The 18,826-nt window shown below is 35.8% G+C and overlaps 1 long non-coding RNA gene across 1 annotated transcript in view; it reads left to right on the forward strand.

Annotated features, from left to right (window-relative positions):
- The first annotated feature begins 1,629 nt into the window (after positions 1–1,629).
- LOC111536886 overlaps positions 1,630–18,826 on the forward strand; it is a 33,125-nt gene continuing 15,928 nt past the window's right edge. The window contains exon 1 of the long non-coding RNA XR_002729849.1: positions 1,630–1,728. This is a non-coding gene — a long non-coding RNA (uncharacterized LOC111536886). The remainder of the gene's footprint in view (positions 1,729–18,826) is intronic.

Consider the following 18,826-nt stretch of genomic DNA (forward strand, 5'->3'; position numbering starts at 1 on the left):
TGTCCCCACCCAAATCTCAGTTTTGAAGGTGGGGCCTGGTGGGAGGTGATTGGATAGTGGGGGTGAAGTTTCATGAATGTTTTAGCATCACCTATCCTCAGTCCTGTACAGTGAGTGAGTTCCCACAAGATCTCGTTGTTTAAAAGTGTGTGGCACCTCCTCCCTAACTCTCTTGTTCCTTCTCCTGCCATACAAGACTTGCCGACTCCCCCTCGTCACCTGCTGCCACAATTGTAAGCTTCTTGAGGCCTCCCTAAAAGCCAAGATACCAGACTCATGCTTTCTGTATAGTCTACAGAACCATAAGCCAATGAAGCCTCTTTTCTTTATAAATTACTCAGTTTCAGATATTTCTTTACAGTAGTACAAGAACAGACTAATATAGTGATGTTCCACGTGCCTGAAAATTCAACGAAGACCCAGCTGTTAAACTCATTAACTACAAAAATACAGTCACATCATAGAATTACAGCCATATGCGAACTTCCCACATAGCCTGCATTGACGAAGCATCTCCAACATTTAAGGCCTTTTGATCAAGCCTCTGCCTGATCTCTTCTTCTCATTTTATTATTCTCCAAATATCCATCTTATGATTTCCATTTTCAGTGTGCCAAATCTTAACACTTTTTAAAATGTAAACTACTACTCTCACAAACTTTAGAACCTCTTTCCTCCTGTCTTCACTTTTCCAAAGGGGGAAATAATGCCTTCTTAAGTTTCACAGCATGAAGGAGCAAACAGAAAGCATGCTCTCCCTATAGGCAGGTTATCATGTATCTCACTGAGAAAGAGAGAATGGGGCTGGATGAGAATCGTATTAATTTAGTCCTCTCTGTCTGAAGAGGAGGAATTGAGCAAAGGAAGCCAAGAAATGCTTGCTGAGAAAAGTCTCCCTATATGGAAGAAGACGTTAGGATTGGGAAAGAAACATTCTTTCCTAATATAATTTGTGGTCTCAGATTGTCTCAAATAATTTTACTCTTCCCTTTTTGAAAGGTTTCTAGTCTTCAATTCTGGATAAATCCCACTGTTGACATTTTATGTTCTTGTTTTTAGCCTGGAAAAAAAATCTGTTGGGAAAAAAGAACTAATGAATATACTGAATCATTAACTATGTTTTTGGATTTTGTTTCTGTGATAATGTTTCATTCTCTAAAAGATGTCTATACTGTGATTATTATTATTTGCCTACTGCACTTCAACTGTATTCTTTCCTATTGTGGCTGATTTCCTCAGTAGTAATCAGTATTTACATTATTCATATCCAGTTTTAGTTTGCTACAGAAATCATTTGAAACATGTTTCATTTTCCTCAGATACCCAGGTACTGAAATACACACCTCAGATGACTTTCATTTCCTCAAAAGTTTTCGCAATTGCCCTTTTCCTCCTTTCTCAGAGAAGGGGGTTATTTTCCTGTTGTAAAGTCAAACCCTTCATGAATGGCTATATCCCCTTTTATCTTATTTTGGTCCTTCCACTTCCCTCTAAAAAGACAACCATTCTAATGTGCTAAATTTGCATCTCTCTCTCTCTCTTTTTTTTTTTTTTTTTTTTGCTTAGTGAATTTTTGACATATGGCATTTTATTGCATAATCTCACTTTTTCTTATTATTTTCCTTTTAGTGCTGCTTGTTGCTGATGTTTCTGCCCAAATATCACGAAATGTGGAGAAGAAAGAACACTCACATGTGCCCTGGAGACTTTGCTTTTATTTTTAAACATGTACATCCAGAAATTATGTTAGAGTACATTTCAACATATTCAAAATCATGTCATAAAAGGAATGTTGTGAGAATTATTGACAATTCTGAAAAAGCTTGGGTTGTTACTCAGTTAAGATGTAAAAGAACCCACAGGTTATTTTCCTTTTCTTCTTCTCTGCCTCACTGTAGGTTCATTGCTACCAGCCCTATAAAAACAAAACAAAAAACCTGTTTTTGATAATCAGGTTCAACCATCTCTCCCTACTGCAATGGTTTGTTGAAAACATGCTTCTGGCAATGTGTAAACCTAAATACAATGCAGAGTTTTCATTATCCTGCAATAAGAGCAACTGCCTGAAAATAAAGCCTGTGCAAAGGATGGCAAAGCCAAATTGTGGAGAGAGAATGAACGTGAAAGCAGCACAGAGCCAGAGGGACACAGGCAGCCTCTGGGTCAGTGTGACTAGTGGGCCTGAAGCCGGATTCCTTTCTTTATCTTTTTAGTTACATGAGTTAATGAATTTGCTATATTTGCTAAAACTGGCTTGAGTTGGCTATTTAACATTTGAAAGTAAAGTGTGCTGGAAAACAGAATAATGGGTAGTAAGAGGGAATGTTTGGAATTTGAAGACCCAAAATGTGGAATCAATTGAGTCAAAATACGGTGGGCGACAGGGAAAGTATCTTTTCCTCAAATTGGAAATTCTTAACAATCTTTTTGTAAGAAGCAAAGTGTTGATTAGACCAATAATTATTGTGTTTTTGAAAACAGACACTTGATTGAGTAATAGTAGGAAGCAGGATGTGTTTTCTAATGCTTAAATCTTATAATATGGTATTAGAGGAAAGAATATCTAAGCTTTGGTTTCAACCGTCCTAACTAAAAGAAGAGAGGAAAGAGAATGGTACAGTTTGCTATGGCCAGCAATCCATGATGACCGAGAGTTAGATAATCGTGCATAGTGGGAGATTGTACTAGGTGAATTTTTTAAGTTATTCTTTCCCTTTCTCCCTCTTTTTCCCTCTTTCTTTCTCTCTCTTTTTTTCTTTCTTTCTTTCTTTCTTTCTTTCTTTCTTTCTTTCTTTCTTTCTTTCTTTTCTCTCTCTCTCTTTCTTTCTTTCTTTTCTTCCATCATCCTTCCTTCCTTCTTCTCTTTCCTTTTTTCTTTCTTTCATCTCTTTCTCTTTCTTTCTTTCTTTCTTTCTTTCTTTTTCTTTGTTGTTTTATTTTATTTTACATTCAGAGGACACTTGTGCATGTTTGTTACACGAATAGATTTGTAATGGCGAGATTTAGGCTTCTAGTGACCCAATCCCTCAAATAGTGAACATTGTACCTAATGGGTAATTTTTCAGCCCTCACCCTCTCCAACTTCCCCCATTTTGAAGTCCCAAAGGTCTATTATTTCTATTTTTATATTCCTGTGTACCCATTATATAGCTCCTAATTGTAGGTGAGAATGTGCAGTTTTGATTTTCTGTTTCTGAGTCATTTCACTGAGGATAAAAGCCCTCAGTTCCAGCTATGATGCTTCAGAGGACATGATTTCATTCTTCTCTACAGCTGTACTAGCTAGATGTTTTGCCTCAGGCAGAGTGAGGAGCAAGAAACACAATCATAGATGCCACTGGGAACAGAGGAAGCTTGTTTCCCTAGCTCTGTGAGAAAGTTTCCTGTACTATGTTATCTTCCGGACCAAATGAATTGCCACTCACTCTTTAGTCACCCACTATGATTTAGTCTTGTAGCAAAATACAAAATATACTTATGTCATTATCTAAGCCCATTAATTTGGAAGCAGAGGCCTAGAAGGAGGCTATTAAAGACCAAAGTGGGGAAGAACACCAAAGTCTGTAGCTAAAACACAAGGATGCAGGATCCAGATTAATCAGCTCTAACAAGTTTGCTATCTTTAGTTACTTGGTTGGAGGGTTGAGAGAATGCATATTTGCCAGCATCCTACTGTGATTTTAAAAAGTACGTTATTAGCGGAAAAATCCCAAGCTAGGTAAGTAAGAAAGGATTCACATGATTATTCACTCCTAAGGTTTGAAACTTGAAACTACCTACACAGGAAGTGAGTTGGTAAAGCAGCATAGCTGCTCAATGTCTCTTCCACATAAGAGTAGGAAGAGTGATGGAAGGGTGAATTTTCCAGTGAAGAGAATCAGTAGAACTGACTTTGGTTGCCCAAGAAACATTTCACTTCCTTGGCAGGGAATCCTTGCAAACCATGTCTAGGAAGTATCATAGATGCCTTATACATTGTTTCTCCTTCTTCCCCTTTGTAAATCAGAGCTTTTGTGATAATTATCCTGTTTTAACTTCATTAGTGTATATTCAGTGTGTGGAGGTGGTTGAATATATTATTTATCTATGGCCTTTTGCACCTTGAGGTCATATCTAAACAGACTAGTCTTCAAATTGCCCAGAAAACCTTGACTTAGAGAACAATGTATGAACTAAGATTCAGCTAGTCACCCTCTGGTGGAAAGGATAAGTGAGATTTTGCTTATGAATGAATGAGACACTTGCATATTGCTGGGCTGAGAATTTTTGAAATTTTATGAATTGCAGAAAGGGCATTTATGACTACCAGGAAGTGAAAGGATAGAATTACTGAAAGCATCTGTTTTTTTTTTTTTTTTTTTTTTTTTAAAGACAGAATCTCTCTGTGTTACCCAGACTGCAGTTCAATGGTGCAATCTCAGCTCACTTGAACCTCTGCCTCCGGGGTTCAAGCAATTCTCCTGCCTCAGCCTCCTGAGTAGCTGGGACTACAAGCACTCATCACCATGCCCGGATAATTTTTGTATTTTTAATAGAGACAGGGTTTTTGCCATGTTGGCCAGGCTGGTCTTGAACTCCTGGCTTCAAGAGATGTTCTCAGCTAGGCCTCCCAAAAATGCTAGGATTACAGGCATGAGCCATAGCACCCAGCCCGAAAGCATCTACAATTTTTTTTCACTCTGCCCCACCACCATTTATTTTCAGAAAAAGTGTCTCTTCTGCTTCATATGATTTTGATAAACTTGTTAATCAAGATAGTTTGACATTTCTAAATGAGATAAAGGGATATGATCTGATCATTTTGTTAGAGCAAGACATTTACTATGATGTTTATCAGGTAATATAGTGTCCTTGTGCAGTGGATAACCTTTATAATTAAACACTATGACAGCGGTTGTGATACACAGCATTAAGGAGCCACAGGAACACCAAAATGAAGAAATCATCCTGGATTGAAGCATAATATTCTGAGAACACTAAATAGTTTGGTGCAACAGAGGTAAATTATATAGAAAAGCTTGTGACATCCTCTTTTCCACATAACTGAGGTAATGGTGTTGAACATCTTGTGGCTGTAATCAGAAGGTTAGACTTTACACTGTAAGCAGTGTTGGGCCACTAAAGATACAGAGTCTCACTCTGTCGCCGAGGCTGGAGTGCAGTGGCACCATGTCAGCTCACTACAACCTCTGTCTCCTGGGTTCAAGGAATTCTCCTGCCTCAGCCTCACAAGGAACTGGGATTACACGTGTTCACCACCATGCCTGGCTAGTTTTTATATTTTTAGTAGCAACGGGGTTTCACCATGTTGACCAGGCTGGTCTGGAGCTGCTGACCTCAGGTGATCTGCCCACCTCAACCTCCCAAATTGCTAGGATTATAGACATGAGCCACCACGCCCAGCCTCCTTTCTTTGAATAGTATTTCAGAAGTATGTTGAATGAATGGACTAAAATGAGTTTTATCGTTACAGCAATCTGATAATAAGTATGGAAAAGTCTGTGAAAGACCAAGTGATCTGGGAAATAAGATGGCTTTCCTGGATGAGAATGAAGTGCAAGTTTTTCCAATCCTCAAAGAACCAATAGAAGGAATGCCAAAGATTGGCCCTTCTCTTACTCTTTAGCATATTGACTACAGCTTGATTGATTGTGCTGTAGGTATTAGGCAATTTTAGAATCATTACATAAATCAGCATGCCTCTCATATTAAAACAAGTTTTCTTTTACATTGATGAATACTTGTCTTCCTTCTTAAGACAAATAAATAAATATCTACATCCTAGCAAACATATGGTGTGTTTTAAAACTGCTAGCAAATAACCTACATGATTGGACAGCCCATTATCTTGATTATTATTATTACTTAACACAGATATAGCACTTGCTTCAAACGGCATTCACTCAAAGTAACTGACAAGCATTAATTACTTAATGTGTTCATGTTCTTTATGGAGAAGTTAAATATAGTTCAGTATATATCTGAGGACACACACATATACACACACTCTCAGGATTAATAGAGAGTCCAAGGAAATGTCTGTTGATTTCTGAATGTGTATATAATTATGTCTATATAATTCCCAACAAATGGATATCAGTCTTCATTTCAGAAATATACTTTCAGTAACAATGTTTATAATCACTTTTAGCTACAGTTTTAGTATAAAAATTATTTCTTTACAGTTAAATTTTTGTGATAATTTTAATCCATTTATTCTTCTGGAAAATAACATAGTATGCTTTATGTTGTCTTCCGTGAACAATGCATTAAGGTCCCCATATTGGTATCCTTGGTGTCAGAGCAAATAAATTGAACAAATAAATAAAAGACAGAAATCTCTTTTCCACTTCCTAAATATATATTCATAAGAGACTAAAGGGCCTGTGTTATCAATTATTTCCTTCTTCCCCTCAATGCATTAGCATATTCTCTAGAATGATATGCATGTGCTGATGAACAAAGTCAGCTTCCTCCTCTGGGTTAGTTGCAGTGTGTACCCAATTAGTATCTCAGGTACTTTTCCTATCCACATGGCAGAGCGCCCAAATATACCTGGATTTAATTGCCCTTACCTTCATTTGTCGATATTTTCTCTAACTTAGGTGGAAGTTGTTATTCTGGGTCACTGGAGGATCCGTCAGGATGTGTAGAGTGAAAATAGTAATAGTTGGTAGTAATTTATTCCTTGCTCATTAGGATCTCTAGATCCAAAGTCTCTAACTTCAAACTTACAACACAGGTATCGTACATCTAAGCTATTTCTGTCTGAATGTACCATGTAGAACTTTCTATGTCACATATATATTTATGACACTTTAACTGAATTATTGCTATCTTATAAGTGATCAACATTGCAGTTTACAAAAGATAATAGAAAAGATGGAACTTTCCCTCCTGAGTCTCATCTATTACACAAACCATATAGGCAATAAATACTATAGGCTGCCACAAGGGTGGGAAGTAAAATTATGGTAGTGCAATAAACCAGAGCGGTATGGTCAGTCCCAGAGGAGAGGCTTCTACAACATTGAGAGATAAGGTTTATATAGAAACTAAAGTGTTCCATAATTTATTCTAATATCACGTCTATTTTATTCTGGTGTTCTTTCAGGTAGCTTTTACTTTGTGCTGAATTCTTTTTAATTAAATTCTAGTTATAATTTGAAGCCATCTAGGCTTCTTATTTTCTCTGAAAATCTGATGAAAGACATCGTTCTTCTACACAGATAATGCACACATAAAAATAAGTACAGAATTTTAGATATTTATGTATAATGCCTATCCAAAGACTTCATAAATGGTTCACAAAACATATGTTAAAAACCCCTATACTTTAGGGGTTTAGAAAAAAGAAATGTACTGTTTCATCTAATGCTGATCATAGACTAGAAGATTCCTACATGAAATCAATTATTCTTTTATGATTTAGTTTATGTATAATACCTCTCATTCTCCTAAAGTGTTAAGGATCTAAAACTTTAATCCATGTGTAGTATTCTATAGTTTTATCTATTTTATACTATTATTCATTTATCTGCTTATAAAAACTCTGGTAAAAATTTTGTGTTAGAAATATTGTTGACTTCTGAAATGCACTCTAATACTTTGGACCAAGAGAACCGTTTTTGTATTTCACTTTTAATGTTTTTCACATTCTGAAAGTATTGTTAAGATCCTTTGTTTTTAAAAAGGACGTGATTGAGAGCAACTAAAATCTATGCATGTGAGACTACAAATGCAATAGCAACTCTTGTGAGAACATACGTGTGTATGAGCTTTGTAGATGTTACTTTAATTTATAGAGTCTGTGATTGCTCTACTTTGCCTCTTACGTGTTTGGATTTCTTGAATTCTTTATTTGAAAGAACTACTCCATAAATGATGGATATTCGTTCCTCTGAACTACGTGATTGTACAAAAATATACCTACTGAAACAATGGGAATAAAAATGCAAGGGTTATAAAAGGTGTTGGTTAATGTATGATTATATAATAGTGGGGTGCTATTAGAGTGGAGAGAAGTATTAATAGCTATTCCATTTATCTATTGCTGTTAAACAAGCCACCCCAAAACTCAGTAGCTTCAAACCACAACTCATTACCTCTCATGGTTTTGTGGTATGCCTGCTTTTAGCTATATAGTTTCACCTAGGATCTCTCAAGTGTTTATAGATAGATAGCAGCTGGGACTGAAGTCGTGTGAAGGACAGGCTGGGCTGACCATGGACACTCCCTATTGGCTCATTGCTTAGCTGGAGTTGCCAATTGAGAACCTGTGTGTTATCTCTCTCTGTGTGACAAGGGAATCCTCACATCACAGTAGTTGGAGTTCTTACGTGGGGTCCTAGGGCTCAAAGATAAAAGGTGGAAGCATCCAAGCCCCTTATAAAAGGTTAGCCCATAACTAGAATAGCTTCATTTTGCTATAGATAAAGCAAGCTATAGGCAAATAAGGCCAACCCAGATTCCAGGAGAGGTAAATAAGACTTCACCTTTTAGTGGAAGGAATTTTTGAAAATGTGCTTTAATCTCTTATAGAAGCCTTTAAATAATTCCCAGAGATGAGCAGCATTGACAAACTGTTAGAACAGGGATTTCTAATATTATATTTTAGATTTCTAACCTTGCTGTGATGTGCTAAGTTACCTCTAACTCCCAGAATTTTTCTTAGATTGCTACACACACATATATAAAAGTTGTGGATAATTAAGGGTGAAAGTATTTAAAGGAAGCATAGCTTGTCTCACATTCACCACTTCGTTACTGAAAATAGAATGGTGTCTTATCAAGAAGACTGCGTCCAGGGCATTCAAAGCATGAAAAGCAGCGGAATGAACAATGAGATATGATGAGGCACATAAAGAAGTCCATATAAATCTTCATCATATAGAATCCTAAACACAATATAAAATATTTGAGAGTTTCTGAAGTAAAGATCCCAGGTAAATCTTGTTCGTACCAGTTGTTCCCATACTAATTTGACATAGATTGGCCACATTTTTCTGTCTCTCTTTTTTTCTCTCTCATTTAATTTTTTCCTAACAACTATCAATATCTAACAGTTTCCTAGACACTTTGAAAAATGCTGCATAGTAAAATATAACAGAGAGTGTGTTGATTTAATAAAGAAGAATATCTTTGAATTACAGCTTATAAGATAGATTTAATGAAGGAAGTGGAAAGCTAGCAGAATCATTAATAAACTTGTTTTAGAAAAGAGGAGGAGAAATGTTGCTAGATGGGATAGAAGAGATTCATCTAGTCCTAGAGTTTTCTTCAGCAGGCCCTAAGATTTTCCTGAAGTTATGTCAGAGAGGACCAGGAAGAAAGTGGACAGAAAAGCAAGCAGGACTCTAGACGCTAATATCTTAGCAAACATCCAAAAATAAAACTCAGTTTATACGTCTTCACTGTGAAGAGTTAAATAATAGATTTCATTTGAAATGGTAATAAAAGTATGAAGAAGAAAGGAAGGACACGAGTGGGAGGAGGAGGAGGAGAAAGTTTATTCAAAAATTCAGTGGCACAATCAGAAATAGAACAAATCCTCTGTTTTTGAGACCAGGCTATTCTAGTCCTCTACATGATCTCTGAGGAGGGGAAATTCTGAGATTAAGAGAAAGTTAGGTTGTGGCGAGACTGTTATCAATTTTACATTTTAGGATAAGAATTTTTGTCATTACTCATAAAGATTTAAAACATTTTACAAATATATCTTAGCAGGAACAGGATTTAATTTTTAAAGGAAGATAAAGTGCTAGTAGTTTAAGATAAAATTAAAGATAAAAATATTGCAATTCAGAAGAAAAATGTTTAAATAAATAGACTGGTTTATGTAAACAATTCCGGCAAGAGGTAGTGAATGACGGGTCTCCATTAATTCCAAGCTGATTGAAAGGTAAGCAAAAAAAGCAATACATTTTCTGCCTTGAAGTTCTTCTGAAACTTTCTTAATGTCAGTGTATTTGATCATTCTATATTAAAAATATTCAACAACTTAATTTTAAGTCATGACTGTGGAAATTTGGTTCAGTTGCTGGTATTTATGTATAAGTATTATATCTCTAAGTTAATATTTACTGCTCTTTCTTTTTTAAAAAATTTTTTGTTAAGATAAATTATGGCATCTTCTTAAATGCTTTTTATTAGTTAATTGTTTACATTTATAATTGACACATAATAATTGCTCATATTTATATACAGTATGATGTTTCAGTGGATGTATACATTGTATAATAATCAAATCGGGGTAATAACCACATCCATCACTTTAAGCATTTACTATTTCTTTGTAGTGATAACATTCAAAACCTCTTCTAGCTGTCTTGAAATATACACTACATTGGTATATGCGTAGTCACCCTCCTGTGTTATAGAACAGCAGAACCTTTTCTTCCTGTCTGTCTAAATTTGCACCCGTTGACCAACATCTCCCAATCTTCCATCATCCCTATCCTCCTGAGTCTCCAATAACCACTGTTCTACTCTCTATTTCTATGAAACTACTCTTTTAGATTCCACATATAAGTGAGATCATACAATGTTTGTATTTATTTCTGTGCCTGGTTTACTTCATGTAACATAATGTTTTTCAAGTTCACCCATGTTGCCACAGACGATAGGATTTAAATAATTTTGAGGTAGAGTCAGCCAGTGTTATTGGGTAATTTACTGAAAAAGTAAATTAATTATAGTTAGTACATTTAATTGTGTAGACAGTGTCTGAAACACAACACTTAAAATGTCAATGCCAGCTTTTGTAATGAAGCCAATTCTCTAAGCTCAAGTAGAATGGAGATGTGTCTGTTTTAGTTGGTATAATTTTCTCAGTGTCTGACACTTGGTAGACACTCCAAGTTATTTGTAGAACGAATATATGTTAATGCATGAAGTTGCTCATTTTCATGTTATTAAACATTGTGTAATACATTATTACATTTTGAAAGTTTGTATAATTTCATCATCCTCAACAATATAGGTTCTGTGAATGAATATGATTGGATAAAACAAACAGAAATGTATATAGGATTGATCATATTATAATTGAAAATTACTTAGAAACTCTTCAAAGTAAATAAGTAGGTACACGTCATACTGTACAAGGTCATTTCTCCTTTTCTGAAAGCACATTCCTGTTCAGTCTAAATTAGTTCTTCCAATCAAGCAACTGATGAGGTACTTTTTACAACACTTGAATTTTCTGCAGTACTATAAAGAGAGAATAGCACATAATTAGAAAGCCTGGAAGAACATTTGCTAAGCCATATCTGTTTTTTAAATGATTTTTGTTCATTCTTACTCCACATAACTGGAAAAAAAAATATTGTCATGGTGAATTTGTGAATTTAATGCTTGAAATAATATAATCATTTATTATAAAGTATGACTTTATCTCTCTAAATATTTTTTTGAAATTGAGTGTGATTTGAATTTTTTGAATAAATACACCTCTAATATTAGACTATTACAATCAATACAGTTGTTTCTTGTAAGAAAAACCTGTATCTGGGCCTAGTGCAATTTCTTGTAATTTTGGCTAGGCGGAATCTGATTGCAAATGCCCTATCAGAAATTCTGATTAGCAGTTGTAGATGTTTTTGCTTAATAAGTGATAAAGTCATCATTAGTTAATTAATGTCATTTATGTCACAGAAAATATCTCTTTCAAACACAGGACTCGTGAGGAGCAGAGGTCTCTGTCTCTTGAGTGCCAAAAATATTGGGGCACAATGAACTCAATATGGTTTAGGAAAGATTAGTTCTTTGATAGAGAGTTATCTGAGGTAATTAATGTGCTTTTTCTTCGGAGTTTTAAATATCCAGCAAGCTCTTTTGTCCACTTGATTAACCAGTAAATTAAATTTTTATGTAAGTCTTCTGACCTAGTCAATTTGCCAGGAGTATACATTAATGGAGGGTAACAGATGAGGTTCTTCCTGACCCTCTGTACAAATTGCTGCACCTCATCTACTTCTACCAGAAGGAGCCTCTGCTTTTACTGACATATGGGCCGTTGTAGAAACAAGCAAAAAACTAAACATTAAAACTGAGAAATTTTAAGAGAGTCTGTGAGGTTCCACAGTAAGAGAAGGCAAGACACTGAAAAGAGAAGGAATATGTTAGTGAAACTAACATTAGGTAGTGTCCTTCAAGGCAAGAAGCACTTAGAAGTTTATTGAATAAATGAAGTGAATGAATAAATAAATGGCTTATGGGCTGCACCAACTTAATATCTGGATATTTTCTTCTATACAAAAAAAAAGTTCTATTATTATTTTCTTAAACTTCCAATGATTTTAAAGTCACTGTGATCGTTTTAAAGTCATTGATTTTAAGAATTTAGTAGGCCTTATCTTTTAAAATTGCATGACCTTAGGATTTAGGAAGAAATCTTGGAGTGGGCGTTGGATAGTGCTGATTAGAGCAGGTGAGTTACTTAGATACTTGAGAAAATGGACCAAGGGGTTAGAAAAAAGGCAGGAATAGAAATCAAAAGTAACTTTAAAAATGTTTCTTGAGGTAACGACGACATTTAGAAACAGGAATGCGCTTCTCCTCCACCCCATTCTTTATCTCCTTTCTTTTCCCTCTCAGCTTTTCTTTTTCTCCTCCTCCTCTTTCCCGTTTGAAAATTGAGATCCCCATTTCCCAGGCTGCAAACTCAGGCTGAAATTACTTATTCTATACTTCAAATATGTTAGTTACACTTACATAGTTCAGGGACTTCAGATCCTAATCATAATAGTTTCTTTCGAAAATGTTGCTTAGTTACAAAACTTGTCTTTTTATAACAAATACAACAACATTCCTAAGTTGGAGGTGTATGTGAAACCAATCGGTGGAATACCTACATACTTTACCTTTTCTCCTCATTAAAATAAAAATCAAGATGTTCTAGTAAATTCCTTTCACTTATTACACCATTGATGATTGTATTCTCAAATACCTGAGGAAAATTAATGAGCTTTTGCAGAGTACTAAAACCGTGCATATCTTTGGAAACTAATGTTTTATTTAGCTTCAGCCATGATGGATTGATTCAGTCCACTATTATACTGGAAAATGATTTATAAGAAGAAAAACAGGTGTCATTTTCTTTATGATTGATGGGTTTTTATCTTTAATCCTGAATTTTCATATCATTAGTCTTGAGAAGGGGATATTATAAGACAGGTGCAATGAGACTTCAAATAATTTCATATGTGTAAATCAGTTTACTATCTATTTTTTGGTCATGGGTTTTATGATGGAACACATAATCATGATGAAGCACACGATTCTTAACCCTAGCATAATTTCTCAAATCCATATATGTGCCAAATTGCATAACCATATGTCAGGTTCACGACTATGCCAATTGTGATGCTTGGGGTTAGGTTCCAGCCCATCCTGAGGTCTGGAGGAAGTGGGTGAATGTGCAGGAAGAACACTCTAGGGGCTGTAGGCAATGAAAGATGATTTTATTCAGCAGCAGCTCTCATCAACAGCTTTTTCTCACATTGTTCACCCTGTCCTGGCTGTTTAATCCGGCGGCCCCCATACACAGCTGTGTGTCTGGTTCTCTCTTGCCTTCAGGGTCAGCAGCTTAGCTCTCTCTCTCTAGGCACGAGTGAGCTGAGCTGTGTCCTGGCTCCCTTCTGTCTGTCTGCAAAGACAGACACCTCTGACTCTCTTTCTGTGGGCACCAGCGTACCTACACAATGTTAAAATGGCAATTATACCTTTTACAGACAATACTGGTGTATAGCCTTCCCATGTTATGGCTTCATGGCTGTGATAACAAGTGGAGTTATATGCCTGTGCTCTAAAGTCGCTGACATAAACATCCTACCTCGGCCTATCCTTGACCAAAGCACAGCCATGTTCCTTGTACCATATGTATATTCATATAGATATATATGTGCATCTAAAAAATCAATTTAAGTATAAATGAAGACAGCAATAGAGAAATAGCTTATTTAAAAGAATTTTATTATTGGATACAAATAGTACCTTTTAATATGGGATTTCACCTATGCTTTATAAAATGAAAAGGTGTTTAGGAATTTATTGACCTGGGTTCAGGAGAATTACCTTTCTTCTTCCCAGGGCCTGATAGGTTACTTTTTATCTATGAGTGAGTAAAATGTACAGAACTCTATAGAGACATTAGTCAGAAAGATTTTTCAAAAAAGTTCTCTAGTTTTCTACTCAAGATAACTTAAAAAATTATTATATATTATCTAGGCTATTTTTTTCAGCTTTTTTCTAGTGTTCTTTCTCCTTGAATAGTTTCAAAGATTAAAGCTAAGCTTAAAGCATGATTTGAGGAGGTAGAATATGGCTTATTTTAATTATGTCAAGGCCCATAGAAACCACCTGATTGTGGCTTCTTTACATTGAAGTGTCTGGCCTCTTCCTCTACAACCAAGATGATGGGGAGTTGTCAGCGTTCAACCAGAGAAGCAGAATCAGTAGGAGATACACATTAAAATATTTTTGCAAAGAATTGGCTTAATCATTTGTGGGAGTTGGAGATGCAAGTTTGAAATTCATAGGGCAGGCTAGAACACTTGGCCATGGTGGTGTGGCGGGGGAAAGTCCTGCTCACATTTCTTCTCCTTTGGGAAAACCTTAGCAATGCTTTTAAGGCCTTACACCTGACTGAGTAAGGTCCATTCACATTATCAAGAATGGTCTCCCTTAAAGTCAATTAATTACTAACTTTAATCACAGCTACAAAAAAACCTTTCTGCAACACCTGGATTTGTATTTGATTGATTATTGCAGTCTATAGTTTAGCTATATTCATACTTCCAAAGACCATCACATCACAGCGATGATACACCATTATAGCTTTTCCTTTCTCGCTTGGGGCACTGCAAGGCAAATGATCTATGAAGAGACTGAGAAAACCTCATGCCTTATGGTTTTTTCCCATGTTAGTTGTCTTACCATGAGCACTGTCTTACCATACAACCCTAATTACAATTACAATTCCACTTATTCACAATTAAAAGAAACATACTCAAACTTCTGGCACTGGTACACAAAGATTCATATTGAAAATTTGACTTTTCAATTATTTTGGTAATTTGGTAATTGTGTTGATTGAAATATATTTTGGGGATTGGGATGTTTTATAATCTATGTAGCAATTATTAAGGAGATTAATATAGTTTGAATGTGTCTCCACCCAAAATCTCATCTTGAATTGTAACCCCCATAATCCCCACGTGTCAAGGGAGAGACCAGGTGGAGGTAATCAAACATGGGGGCAGTCTTCCCAATGCTGTCCTCTTGATAGTGAGTGAATTCTCATGAGATCTGAAGGTTTTATAAGGGCCTCTTTTGCTTCACTAAGCACTTCTTCTTCCTGCCTCCTTCGGAGGAAGATGTCTTGCTTCCCCTTTGCCTTCTGCCATGATTGTAAGTCTCCTGTGACCTCTCCAGCCATGCTGAACTGTGAGTCAATTTAACCTCTATCCTTTATATATCACCTAATCTCAGACAGTTTTTTATAACAATAAGAAGATGAAATAACACAGAGATGAACTATTTATTTATAAAACATTTTTAAATCATAAAAGTTTGTGCTTTTTCAGAGGATATTTATATTTATTTAACACTTTTACATGGATAGGGTAGATGTTAATTAACTACTGTTTTCACCAAATATTCTGCCAAATCATAATATCCTTTACTTTTGAATATAAGGAAATAGTCTATCTATAAAGAAAATAAATGTTTTGATGAAAAGGTATTTTTTTGGGAAAAATTTAGTATAAAAATTTTGACACTTTAATCACGTGCTTGGGATCATTATATATTAAAATGCTTATCCTCATATCACTTGAAACAAAAGTCAGCTTGAATTAGCCTAGTTAAGAAATGAAACTTGGCTGAGCACAATGGCTTCCATCTGCAATTCTAGCACTTTGGGGGGCCAAGGCAGGGGGACCACTTGAGACTAGAATTTGAGACCAGCCTGGGCAACATAGCAAGACCCTGTCTCTGTGAAAAGTAAAAACAAATAGTTGGGTGTGGTAGCACCTACTGGTAGCTCCAGCTACTTGGGAGGCTGAGATGGGAGGGTTGCTTGAACCCAGGAGGTTGAGGCTGTGGTGAGCCATGATCATGCCACTGCATGCCAGCCTGGGTGACAGAGAGAAATCTTGTCTCACAAAAAAAAAAGAAGAAGAAAGAAAAATAAACGTAAATTTGGAGAGAAAATCTCATCATTTTTGTCAGAGCAAAGGTAATACCAAAACAATGGTAGATTCCTCTAGAAATAGATTTTTCTTCAGAAGCACAGAATATTTGTTTAGTCTGTTTTTCACACCATGCCCAATCCCTTTTATTTGTTGCATGGCTACTGCATTAATTAGCAGCTTTGTTTGTTTGTGAATATCTGCAGTAAATTGTAAAGCAATTTGGTCTTTTAAATTGTCCTTTCTAAGATCAATGTCCATACCCAAGGCAAATAATTCAAAATTTTAGATTAGTCTCCTATAAAGAATTAATTGGTTCTTGTTGTCTTTTCCTTTCTATGCTGTTCTATAGCAAAGTGGGAGCATGAAGATACCTAATAACTGTTCAGTAAATATTTGTTGATTGATAACAGAGGCTAGTTAGAAGAGTTTTAATGACTCATTAGTACTTTAAATTAATAAATCATGACAACAATATTTATGATGGCTTAGCTATTTTTAGACTCTGCATTCATATACACCAATAATCTATTGGTGGCTTTGAGTTCATTGCTTTACCTAGATAATTAAATATAATATTCCAAATTGGTTAGAGATAATAAACTCCCTCAGTAAATATTCAAAATTTATACTTACATATGTCTTCCTGTATGCTCTTCAAAATATTACATTGGTTCAGGAAAATCTTCAGTCCACTCCCCCATGACACATGCACATTTGAATATAACTAATTTTTTACCTAGTAAGCATCACTTCCCCTATAACCACCGCAAACTGTTTATCACATAAAAGGAAGTGTTACGAGAGGTGTTTTTGTTTTGAAGGAGCTGTTTGCCTCCTAACTGACCAGCAATTTTGCTTCATCAGCATTTCCAAGTCCTGGATGGGTTTCCCTTACCTGTTTATAATGCATAAAAACTGAACCGGAAAAAACTTTTTTTTTTCCCTCAGAAACCATCTAATACTTTTATTATATTGTTTGCACTTTCTTAAAAAGTGGACTTGTTCCATCTTTTCCATAACCAAAAATTCGGCCAATGATGCTTTAATCATGCTTCGCTACTTGCTGATGATTGAAGACGGGGTTATTTTATGAGTAAATATCACTGTGATGAGCCAAATAGTGTTTGAAACTTTTTCTGAAGCTGGGCTTTAAATGGCTTTTGGCACTCTGCTGAGAATAGTGATTTAAGCTGCTGAATAATCATAGGCCTGCCTTATTTTCCCTGTGGTTAGTTTCTACAAGGACAGGCAAGTGTGCATGGGAGAACAATTGGGCAGGTCCAGAGGGTAGTAGGGCCGAAAACCATGGACTCCTGATTAATTAGATGTAATGTATTTCTGTTTTGTGCTTTATGATGGCGTTGAGAAAAATATGGTGCTTTGGAAATAACAATCTTGTGAAATAGGCAGACATTAAACAAGTACTTGTAAAAAAGATAATAGAGTTATAGAACAATGAGACAGCATTAAAAATGAAAGAATGAAATGTGAAGAGCAGAGTCTAGGTCCTAATCCTAAGAAACCTCAATGTTTAAAGTAACAGAAATCTATGTAGGAGACTGAGAAAGCCACAGTGGAATTTCAGGAAAACAAGGAAAATCATTTCATGAAAAAAAAAAAAAAAAAAGGAAGGTAGTGTTTTGAGAAGAAGTACATGGGCAACTGAGCCAAATACTGTTGAAGGTCAGGGAAAATCAAGACTGGATCACCATATCGTCTCCTAAACTACTGCTCTTCTGCACCATGTGCTGCCATTGATTGAACTGTGATGTTTGGTGCTGGTGCATTGATATCACTCTGTCTATCCCCCACAAGTTGCCAGTGTTGACAGCAATGCCAGTAGAGTGATATGTCATGAGTTCAGATTAAAACACATTGGGAGGACAAATAGCAGAGTCCCAAAGGGCATGCTGTGAGTTGTTCTACTTTTGTTTGAGAACCTACTCTGCTGCTGAGTGAATGGGCATGGCTCTGCAGTTCAGTGATGAGATTAAAGACTCTTAATCTCTGGGTCGGAGGAGCTAGTGGACAAATGCTCCCAGCATGCCATTCTTCAGGCACACAATTCTGAAAGGTAGTCTCTTTTCTTTTAGAAGTTCCCACCGTGATGACCACGATACAGTGCTCCTATGTTGACCTTTTTTTCTTTTCTCTTTATTCATTGCAGCTTTCTGAAATCACCTCCCAAATCAGCTTTCTGCAATTGTGCAAGTCTCCCCTTTCAGCAGAGCTCTTAAAATTAGAATTGATTGGTAATTGAAAGGAGATTTAGAGTTTCAAGAGTTTTGTTCATTTATTTGATTGTTTTAAGACGGAAGTATTATAAACATGTATAAAATCTAACCGGAAAGATCCAGCAGTAATGGAAGGGATGAATAAAAATGAGGTAAAGAGTATAGTCAATAGAGTGAGTTATCTCAGAGGGAGATAGTGATGGGATTCACCATACCGCATGATTACCTTAGATGAGAAAAGGAATACACAAATACACATACTCTGAGAGGAAAAAAAAAAGGGTGTAGACAAGTGTAATTTTCGTAGATTTTATGATGGGAAATACAAAGAGTTTCTTCTGGTGGCTTCTATATTTTTCATGAAGCTCATTTATTTATTCAGTGTATACTTACTGA

The sequence above is a fragment of the Piliocolobus tephrosceles genome, chromosome 1, assembly GCF_002776525.5.
Source record: "Piliocolobus tephrosceles isolate RC106 chromosome 1, ASM277652v3, whole genome shotgun sequence".
In the NCBI taxonomy this organism is placed as follows: Eukaryota; Metazoa; Chordata; class Mammalia; order Primates; family Cercopithecidae; genus Piliocolobus; species Piliocolobus tephrosceles.